We start from the raw sequence: 8,945 nt of genomic DNA, 5'->3' as shown, positions 1-8,945 counted from the left end.
TTTGTTGTTGTTGTTGTTGTTTATTGCAGGCCCAAATGATTGTGCCTGCAAAATTGTGGGTACAAATTTAGAGGCTTTTTTGATACACCATTAAGATGTGGGCCAAATCTGAACTCACAGAACATGGAAATATGTGCTAAAACCAATGATATTCAGTTTTTGGCAAAAGTATAAATTAAGGGCCAAATTTGTGCTAGTGTAAATTCAGAGTAATTCCAGTGACATCAAAGCTCTGAAAGCAGCAAAAATAAGAGCATAGTTTGGCTCAGAGTGACTCAAGAATGTTTAGCTCAGCTCTCAATACTCTTACTTTTCATACAAGAACATAACTTTAATGTAGTTGTATGTGGTTTGTTTTTCTTCTGTTTGTTGACTTTTATAACAGATTTTAAAATGGGGACATGTGCCCAGTTCCAGCTCTCATTGCAACCTCTGGCCAGGAGAACTAAAGGAATAGGATATATTTCAGACCAACAACAATATTTTCAAGTATACATGTTGCAGTGCGGAGAAATAAAATATTCTACTTCAGGAGAACATAACCTTGTCATTGTATGGGTCACAAAGGAAGATTTCTCCCAATAGAAAGCACTGCACAAGTATCTAGCTGTACTGAGGGGTTCCTCCTCCCACCAGCCTCCTCTAAAGTAAGGTATTGGTCAAGGCTAGTGGTTGGATATTGAAGTTGATGCACCCATTGCCTAATGCAGTTTGGCAAATGCTACCAGTGAAATTCATCCCAGGTGTAACATCGGTTTCACTGGTGTTATCCCAGGGATAGATCTGGCTCATTGTTCCTATCTTTCCTATCTCCCCAAATGCTGCATGTTCTACAGTTAGCAAATTTCTAATATATTTACTTTTACCCACCCCCAGTTAACACATTGCTGAAAAAATACACATCGTCCTCTCTGTTCCTTATCTGACTTATCCAGTCACTCAATTTCTCTGTCCCTGTGACTCCTGCACCATCATTTTCCAGCATAATCATAGACCCATTGAAATGTAGAGAGCTTGAGAGAGCTTCAAGTACAGCCTCCTGCTCTGAAGGAGCTTACCCCTGACAGGAGTTTGTCTAACTTGTTCTTAAAATCCTCCAGTGAGGAAGGATTCCACAACCTCCCTTGGAAGCCTGTTCCAGAGCTTAACCATTCTTAGTTAGAAAGTTTTTCCTAATATCTAACCTAAATCTCCCTTACTGCAGATTAAGCCCTTTACTTCTTGTCTTACCTTTAGTGGACATGTACAACAATTGATCACAGTCCTCTTTATAACAGCCCTTAACATATTTGAAGACAATTAGCAGGTCCCTACTCAGTCTTCTTTTCCCAAGGCTAAACATATCTAGTTTTTTTTTTTTTAACTTTTCCTCATAGGTCAGATTTTCTAAACTTTTATCGTTTTTGTTGCTCTCATCTGGATTCTTTCCAATTTATCCAGATCTTTCCTAAAGAATTGTGCCCAGAATTTGACACAATATTCCAGCTGAGGCCTCACCAGTGCTGAATGGAGTAGGATAATTACCACCCAAGTGTTACATATGATAGCCTGTTAATACACCCCAGAATAATATTAGCCTTTTTAGCAACTGCATCATATTGTTGGCTCATATTCAATTTGCGATCCACTATAACCCTCAGATCTAACCAGTTAGGTGATAGTACTAGTGAAAAGGATCTGGGGGTTATATATATTTTTCAGCTGTGCCTTTGATTTAACTTCCTAATTCTTGTTGATTTCAGACCAGTTCTTTACTATGTCAAAGTCATTTTGAATTCTAATCCTGTCCAAAGTGCTTGCAACCCCTCCTAACTTGAGTCATCCACTAAATTGATAAGCATCCTCTCCACTCCATTATCCATTATCGGCTCCTGCAGGATTCCACTAGAAATGCCCTCTCAGTTTGACAGCGAATGTTGATAACTACTCTTTGATATGGTCTTTCAACCGTTTGTACATCTACCTTATAATAATTCCACCTAGACCACATTTCCGTAGTTTGCTTATGAGACTGTCATGCGGGACTATGTCCAAAACCTTACTAAAATCAAGATATATAGTCAAAGAAAGAAATTAGGCTGGTTTGGCATGACTTGCACTTGACAATCCATGCTAGCTATTCCTTATAACCCTGTTATCCTCTATGTGCTTGTAAATTGATTGTTTAGTAATTTGTTTCAGTGTCTTTCCAGATATCAAAGTTAGGCTGACTGGTCTATAATTCCACTGATTTATAATGTCATTGCTTGTTTCACTATGCACTGTATTATCAGTTCTCATCTAATAGAGAAGGCATTGTATAAAAAAGTCTATTTAAGATCTTGTTTGAAATACAATAAGACTAATAAGGCTTGAAGTCAACATGAATTGTTGGAGCTTTATATAACTACTTAAATATCCACTAACAGGTGGGAACTCGTGTTTATTAAGTTAAAAATCATATAAAATTAATTTTATTTTTTAAATTGTTCAGTACATTAATACATGTTTCTAGAAAGGACAGCAAGCTTTTAGAGCTGATCCTGCACATATTTTCAACTATGCGGAGAGGCTATTATTGTGAGTGTTCTTATTGACTTCAGGGATTTCCATAACCACTGGGGGATGAGAGGAGAAGATCTGCTCCCAAACACTTATAATTACCATAAGCAATCTAAAATTGTACTTTTAGAAAGAGAGGCTAGCAGTTGAAGGCCAGATACTGGCCTAGATGGACCATTGGTCTGAACCAGTAGGGGCATTCTTATGTTCTTATTTTCACACTTGCAGCCATGTGATGCAGGGTTACATGTTACAGATGCACAGGGCTGGCTTCATAGAAATCACACAAAGCTAGTTCAGCATATTCTCAGGAATCTGGAAAAATATTTAGGCTACAATTCCACAAACGTACTTGCTTAACCTGATGCACTAAACTCAATGGGTCACAGTGCATAGGATTAAGCATCTGCATAATTATTTTGCAGATTATAGGTCTTCATTTGTTATTTGCTAGCTGATGGTAGCTAGGTTGTGGAGCGCTTGGGGATAGCTGACTTTATTTTCAAAAAACTTTCAGATGACAACTTGTGAGAATAGCTGTCTTACTGATTATCACACTCACTTTTGGCCTCTTTGTTTCAAATTTTATCATCTTCCTGTGCATTTTTACAGTGCTTAGCACAATGGGCTTTCAGTCTAATATAGTAATAATAATCTGCACACTAGGCAGACTAGTTTCTGATTCAGCAGATTCACCAATTCTATCATGTCCACTCAGTTTCTCTTTTATGTTATTTATTGGACCTGGATAGCGGGGTGTGTGAAAAAGATCCTGACATTACGTATAACAAAAGGATGTTATCCACTACTTTACCTTGTCCTATCCCCCATACCTCCAACACACACATTCAGATTATTATGGTTCAGGAATAACCTATGAATCCAGTTTTCGGTTTTGATTTTACCATACATTTGGTTTTGCTTACTTGGAATTTTTTTGATAGCATAGCACTATAAAATTGCTTTTATATTTTTTCATCTCTGCTGAATAAACATAAATGCCTATGTAAGATTGCCCAGAAAATCTTATTTTATTCATGTCATTTGTGAAACTTACTCAGGTGGCTGTTCCTTTTAATTTCTCTTGTGCTCAGATACCCATAGAGGCCATCACTTATGCTGAAAAATGAAATAGTACAGAGCTGAAATTGTATTCTCAGATCTGGAGGGAAAAAAATTGTTCATATTGTACATCTTCACCATACAGTATTAAATCTTAAAAAGGCTTTTGTCATGAGATATAATCACCTAGTGCTCTGTACAGAGGAAAACGTGTTTTCTCCTGTTCTGACAGTTGAACTTCTGCTGAGCTTTCTTGTTTGATTGTTGTGTGGCCTATTCTGAATTTTTTTCCATGTTATTTCCAAAGTACCCTAACGATGCTGAACACTCTCTTTCTCTTGATTCCCTGTGTGCTGAGATACCAAAGTGATGGGGGCATTTCAAAAAAGAGAATGTTAAATATGCAGGGTGGCCTGTGTTGATTAGTAAGATGGGCAGAATTCAATTTTTATTTTTGTACAGTTTTGACTGATAATATCAATGTTTATTTTTAAGGATTTTTTCTATTTTTATCAATTTAAATTTTCACAGATGTGCAAAATTATGGAGTTTGTGCATTTTTTCCATTTTTATTAATTGAAATTTTCACACTTGTGGCAAATTGGAGTGTGTGTCACACAATGGCGGGGTCAGCCAATAATTATTTCAAGGCAGTAGATGCTGGGATTCAAAAACGTAAAGTTTTATAACACAAATTGTCAATATCACACATTATAATTTACAGAGTAAATATCCTGAAATCAAACTCTAATAAGTTCTCAAGCAGCATTTTTCTGCTTTTGCCTATCTGTAAATTTTGATGATTAGTGATGGAAATATTTTTTCGTTGGTTTGTGTGTGTGTGCAGTGAAATCGATGTTTACCAACTGTGACAGGGCACCTGCCCTGCACTGGACCTGAGAGGGTTAAAACCAGCCTAGGGAGGCTGAGCAGCAGGCAACCAAAGGAGGGGCTGCAGGGGAAACAGCCAAATTAGGGCCGCAGCTGCAGGCAATTAGGGCAGTGGCTGGGCCAGCCAATCAGGGCTGCAGACCAGATTGAGGGATTCTGCTGCAGGGAGCCCTAGGGAAAAGACTGGCTTCCTAGAGGGTTCCTGGCAGGCTGCCAGGATTTACAGGCTAGAAGCCATGGAAAGAGGGCAAAGGAGCTGGAGCCAGAGGCAGGAACAGAAGGAACTGAGGCTGCGGGGAAGTCGCCCAGGGAATAGACACAGTAAGCTGGAAGGAAGAGGCAGCAGGAAGCTGCTTTTTGCAGGGTACCTGGGCCGGGGCCCTGAATAGTGGGTGGGTCTGGGCCCACCCTCCCACTAGCCACTGAAGGAGTGGCCGGCTGTGGACTGTGGCTAGACTCTGGTTTGAGGAGTCCCCCGGAAGGGGGAGAAACCGGATGGTGACACCGCCAAAGGGCTGTGCCACAAAGCAGATGCCGAGAGGAAGGAGCCGTCCCAGGTCTGCAGGAGGACGTGAGATTGGGAGAGCCACCACCACCTGAGGGTGCACCCACTGGGACTGAGCTAATTCTCGAAACACCCAGCAGGAGATGCCAGTGTGGTGAGTGACCCCGTGACACCAACATTTACCATTTAAAAAATCTAATTCTTCCAAGCCCACTGATAAGGTAAGCCAGACTGAAAAGACTCATCATGCTCCATGAAAAAAAAAATGACTTTCACATAGGGGAGAGTTTTAAGAAGAACCTATGATATTGCAGAGTTTTTAAAATTAAATTTTAGGGGAAATCTTGAAATATTTTGAAATTTCAAACTTTAAATGTTGAGAGCAAATTTGAAAAAGTTTGAATTTTTTTCACCAAATTTTTCTCCTTCTTTTTTCCAATCAGTGCTAGGCATTATCTGTATTGAAACGTCAATCCACTTGTAGCTGTCTGAGAGAGACTTGTTGTTGAGCCAAGATAAAATTAACTAGCAGAACATCCAAGTCTGCTCCACTACTTTTCAGCACATAACAAGTATACACAGGGTTGAGTATGAGTAGACAGACACTTGTATGTCGAGTAGTGTGTCTGTTTACCAACTGGTTAAAATGTAAGGCTTTGAAAGGCTTTATACAGATTTTGTTTTCTTGTTTATTCCCAGCTGTGAATTTATTGAATGTTCTTCCTATTTCATGCTATGAAAAGTAAGAAAATGGATTTCATGCTCTTTACCATCAGAAATCTATTCATTAAAGTGCATCATGATCTTAAAATTAGATTCACTCTAGTCTGAAAATAGGGAGTCTATGCTAGACAATAACTGTAACCAGCAATGGTTCTGGCTGTTCTCTAACCTTTGGCCCAAGATTGTTCCTTTAAAAAAATAGTTACATTTATTTTCAATGTTAGTCAAATAGCCTGTGAGATTCTGACTGAGCATTCTAAGGCCTGGTCCACACTACACAGTTAAACCGATTTTAACAGCATTAAATCGATTTAACGCTGTATCCGTCCACACTACAATGCACTTTATATCGATTTAAAGGGCTCTTTAAATCGATTTCTGTACTCCTCCCCAAAGAGAGGAGTAACACTAAAATCGATATTAACATATCGATTTAGAGTTAGTGTGGCTGCAAATCGAAGTTATTGGCCTCCGGGCGGTATCCCACAGTGCACCACTGGCCGCTCTGGACAGGAATCTGAACTCTAATGCACTGGCCAGGTATACAGGAAAAGCCCCGCGAACTTTTGAATTGCATTTCCTGTTTGGCCAGCGTGGAGCTCTCATCAGCACAGGTGACCATGCAGAGCTCATCAGCACAGGTAACAGTGCAGTCTCCTGAGAATCGAAAAAGAGCTCTAGCATGGACCGCAAGGGAAGTACTGGATCTGATCGCTATATGAGGAGAGGATTCAGTGCTAACAGAACTCCGTTCCAAAAGACGAAATGAAAAAATGTTTGAAAAAATTTCCAAGGCAATGATGGGAAAATGCCACACCAGGGACTCAGTGCAGTGCAGAGTGAAAGTTAAGGAGCTCAGACAAGCCTACCAGAAAACCAAAGCAGTAAAGGGAAGATCGGGGTCAGGGCCAAAAGCATGTCGCTTCTACGCTGAGCTGCATGCACTTTTAGGGGGCTGTGCCACCACTACCCCCCCCCTTGTCCGTGGATTCGGAGGTGGGCGTTATAATCTCAACCATGGATGAGGATTCAGCGGAGGGGGAAGATGAGGAGGAGGAAGAGGAGGATGAGCTTGCAGAGAGCACACAGCACTCCATTCTCCCCAGCAGCCAGGAGCTTTTTGTGACCCAGACGGAATTACCCTCCCAAGCCACTAGCCCAGACAGTGAAGCCATGGAAGCGACCTCTGGTGAGTATACCTTTGTAAATATAAAACATGGTTTAAAAGCAAGCGTTTTTTACTGATTCATTTGCCATGAGGGCTTGGGATGCATTCGCAGCCAGTAAAGTTACTGGAAAGGTTTGTTAACATGTCTGGGGATGGAGCGGAAATCCTTCAGGGACATCTCCATGAAGCACTCCTGGAGGTACTCCAAAAGCCTTTGCAGAAGGTTTCTGGGCAAGGCAGCCTTGTTCCGTCCATCATGGTAGGAAACTTTACCACGCCATGCATGTATCAAGTAATCGGGTATCATTGCATGACAAAGCATAGCTGTGTATCGTCCCGGTGATTGCTGGCATTCAAGAAACATCTGTTCTTTATCTCGCTCTGTTATCCTCAGCAGAGTGATATCGTTCATGGTAACCTGGTTGAAATTAAGGAATTTCAGTAAGGGGACAGAGAGATGGGGGAGGGGAGGAAGGATAGTGCTGAGCTTTTTAGCGTTTGGCCAGCAGGAATCTTCCCAGCTACCAGCCATGCGGTGGAGGGGGAGATAGGGGGGTGATTAGCAGTGATCTTCCATGATACCAGCCATGTGGTGGGGGGAGGGGTAAAGCAATTCTAGAGAATTGGATTGGGGCGGGGAGGGGTTGGCGTCTGCTGCTGCTTGTTAACAGGAAAGAAGCAGCAAAGGGAGAAGCTGTGCCTTACCATGACCGCATGCAAGCTGAATTGTGATGCCCGGACCTGCATCTGTGTTGATCTGTAACACCAGAGCCACAGGCACTCAATATTAAAAGATGCAAAATGCAACTTTGTAGTGAAATCACATGTGCTATGTAAGGTGAATAGTGTTGTTCACTGTGAACGAGTATAACCATTGTTCTGTAAAATGTATCTTTTTAAATCCTTCTCTCCCTATTTTCCCCCATTCATGCAGCTGCACATTTTTCAAGCCTCCCTACTCCATCTTGAAGGCTAGCTCAGATAAGGCGGAGGAAGAAGAGGACGCGAGATGAAATGTACTCAGAAATCATACAAGTAACCCGCAATGAAAGAGCTCATCTGAGGGAGTGGAAGGACGTGGTAGCAAAGTACAGGAAAGATGCCAGTGAACGTGAGGACAAGAGGGAACAACGTGAAGACAGGAGGGACCAACGTGAGGATAGGAGAGACGCTCGAGATGAGAGGTGTAGGCTGGAAGTTCAGCGGTGGCGGGATGCAACGCTGGAGCTGCTGCGTGATCAAACTGACATCCTCTGGAGTCTGGTGGATCTTCAGGAGGAGCAGCGGGGTCACAGAGTGCCGCTGCAGCCCATGTTTAACCACCCTCAGTACTCACCATGTTCCATGTCTTCATCACCCAGACGTGTAAGAACGCGTGGGGGAAGGCTTTGTGCACCAGCCCACTCCACCCCCTTGGACAGTCCAACCAAAAGGCTGTCATTACATTGAAATGTGCTTAATGGCCTTTTCCTTCCCTCCTATCCTCCTCCCAAACCACTCCCGGGATACCTTGTTAATTAACTTCCTCTTTTTATAATTACATGCTTTTTAAACAAAGGGAGAGGGTGGGTTGCTTACAGGGAATGACTTTTAATAAAGAATACATGCCTTTTAAATGATAGTGACTTTATTTCCTTAAGCAAGCTGTAATCGAAGGGGGAGGGTGGGTTGCTTACAGGAGGAGTCAATAAAGCGGGGGAGGTTCATGAAGGGGAAACAAACACAGCAGTCACACCGTACCCTGGCCCGTGATGAAACTCGTTTTCAAGGCTTCTCTGATGCGCACCGCTTCCTGGTGAGCTCTTCTAATCGCCCTGGTGTCTGGCTGCGCGTAATCAGCGGCCAGATGATTTGCCTCAGCCTCCCATCCCGCCATAAAATTCTCCCCCTTACTTTCACAGAGATTGTGGAGCACACAGCAAGCAGCAATAACAAAGGGGACATTGGTTTGGCTGAGGTCTGAGCGAGTGAGTAATGTGCGCCAGCGGGCTTTTAAACAGCCAAATGCACATTCTACCACCATCCTGCACTTGCTCAGCCTGTAGTTGAACAGCT

The sequence above is a fragment of the Gopherus flavomarginatus genome, chromosome 2 (assembly GCF_025201925.1).
Source record: "Gopherus flavomarginatus isolate rGopFla2 chromosome 2, rGopFla2.mat.asm, whole genome shotgun sequence".
Taxonomy (NCBI): Eukaryota; Metazoa; Chordata; order Testudines; family Testudinidae; genus Gopherus; species Gopherus flavomarginatus.
Note: the sequence above shows the minus strand (reverse complement) of the source record.